Here is a 2903-nt window from a genome sequence, read left to right as displayed (position 1 = left end):
CATTCCAAACTGAAAAATAATATACCATAATTTTAGTTTAAAGAGACATGTTGAATTCTATAACAAATCATTTATTGCCAATTTTGCTTTAAAAATGTAGAAATAAAATGGAGGTTTTTGTGATCTTTTCACTCCTCCTTCATGTTTTATCCCTGAACATGCAACTGATTTTCTATTATCAATAACAAAAACATGTCTGACTAATGCATAAATTACTATGGTTATTTAACTACTTACTGCTTCCCTAATACCTTTATTGTTAGAAGAAGCTTCAAAATTCAAAGTCATTATTGTTCATATGTGAGTTATAACAATAATGAAACCAAATTTTGCATGTGTGTGTGTACTGTATATCATATATAGTATGTCCAATATTCTTGCTTTACTATGGATTTGAGTTATAACGGTATAATTAAGATATTTGTATGCATGTTTCTAATGGAAGAAACATAATATTTAACATGTACATATGTATTTTAATATAACTCTTTGAAACTACAATTAGTCAAGTGAAATATAAAATATTTCTAAATGTTACCAATTCTATATGTTCATACAATTAATTAAGAATAAATTAAAGACAAAAACCAGCTTTCAGAATTTGGCAAAATATGTAGCAGTGAGCTTTGTAGCCAATGGAAATGACTCTGTTACTTATTACCTACGGAAATTTGAGCAAGTCATAGTATTTAACCTCTCTGGGCCTCAGTTTTCTTAGTCAAAACTCAATACCATAATAGTATCAAATCAAAAAATTAGTATGAGAACTAATTAAGATAATATTTTTGAAGCTTTTAGAAGGCCACTTCATAGAACACAATAGTATATAAACATATATAGATATAGATACCTGTATAGATTTTATTTAGAACATTTTTCCTTAAGTAAAAATTTATTTTGTTGTATTCATCTAAATTATATATGTGTGAAATATGTGAAGTGCTGTCTGCAAATATCTGTAAACAACTCCTTCAACCATTTGTCTAAAGGTTTACTGCCATGAAAAAGAAAGAATTAGAATTTTTCAAGTAGTATCTTACAGGTTTTCTGCCATGAAAAAGAAGGAATTAGAATTTTTCAAGTAGTATCTTACATAACTCTAAATTGAGTATAATTATCTGAAATTACTTTATGTCAACTTATAAGCTCTTCCTCAATAATTCAAGGTTATTATATCATTGCATGCTTTTTTCAAGATCCACATTAGTGAAGGATGTTGGAAAAAAATTAGAAATAACGTACAAGAAACTTGCATATTACTGCAACTTGACACAGTTTCTTGAGGCAATTACAACTACAAATCATAGACCATGCCCTAAGAGTCTTCACTGTCATTATTATTTACCATTTTTGAGTGTCTACCAGATTTATGTTACTTTTTAGGTCATTTAAATACTATTAACTCTCCCTTCAAGAGAATCAAATAAACATGTATTCTACTCTACAAACAGGGAAACTAAATAAAACTGGCACACAAAATATGTATATGTATATACATACACATAGACAAGTGCATACACATATACGTATATATGTTTACATGAAACATATATTCACATGTGTTCCTATGTATATACATACATATACACATACACACATATACGTACTTGAGTAAGTGATTAAGTGGACAGTGCCCTTAAAGATGAGTGAAGTTGCAAATGATAATTCTGCAACTGTTAATATCTAGTAACATTCACAGTCAGGGTTAAAAATATTACTAGGTAGCTGCATGAATGTTACTAGACATCCCCAATTCCATTTGGGATTGAAATCCCAAAGGAATTAATGAATGGGCAAAATGTATTCCTACAATTAGAGAAGGGCTCTGATGAAAATGAGAAATTAGAAGTATCTAGATAATTGATGACACAAAAGCACGTCAATCAACTTAGCTTGCCTCTTACCAGAGTAGATAATATCCGTAAGCAAGGAGGTACTTAGCCAACATCTTCAACGTAGGTAACGCACCACCTGCCTTGCTGTCTAATTGTGGGCTGGACTCTAAGGTATAGTGGCAGGAAGGACTGTGGTACAGCCTTGTCTGGGGCCCAGTCTTCTCTCTGTTTCACTGGCTGTGTGGCTTCAGGGAAGGCTTTTCTCAGCCATGCGCCTCACTTTTATCATGAGCATAATGATGGCAGATAGGGTTGTTGTGATGTGTAAATTAGTTAATATATGAAAGAGGCTTAGAGTAGTGCCTGGTAAGCACTCCACCAATGATTATTATTATTACTTTTTACTATGATTATTATTATTAGGTTGACATAAGAAATATATCCTAGGTAAATACATTGTTAATCTAATTTAGTCCTAAGCGAAAGTGAATTGATGTCATTTATCAAAAAAGCAAACCACCACATATCAGATAGTGAAAGGAATTATATGAAAAAAGTAAAATTTCAATTTTAACGAACATTTTTGTTTTTTGAAAACAGTTATAAGCATCTCCTTTACTGTCTTTCATTTGGCTACTTTTGCCAAATGGATTGGAATAAGGGATATCTGAGTTGACTCTGGGTTTAATAGGAAAAACTTATGTAATCCCAATTATTTCCATGGATAGCCAGTCTTCTCTAGCTGTCTTAGTGTAGGATTAATTTTCAGGAAAAATTTTACCTTTCATTGCAGCAACTCTCTGGCATCATGACACAAAGCCACAAAAAGAGAGGTTGTTTCCTTATGTGAATTTGGTACCTGGAATTAGAAGAATGGGGGCAGTGGAGGAGGTGTAATGTTTGAAGTATATGGAACTAGAAGCCGGCCTGGAAAAATTATTCCAATTAGCAGAGTTCTAAAATTGTAAGCTGAGAATTATATTTTCATTTACATATAATCAAAATGGAAACCCACCTCTCAAAAATATACTTGATAAGGCAGCATATTTTTAAAAGTTATTTATTTTA

Source organism: Propithecus coquereli, unplaced genomic scaffold (genome assembly GCF_000956105.1).
Source record: "Propithecus coquereli isolate 6110/MARCELLA unplaced genomic scaffold, Pcoq_1.0 Scaffold53, whole genome shotgun sequence".
Taxonomy (NCBI): Eukaryota; Metazoa; Chordata; class Mammalia; order Primates; family Indriidae; genus Propithecus; species Propithecus coquereli.
Note: the sequence above shows the minus strand (reverse complement) of the source record.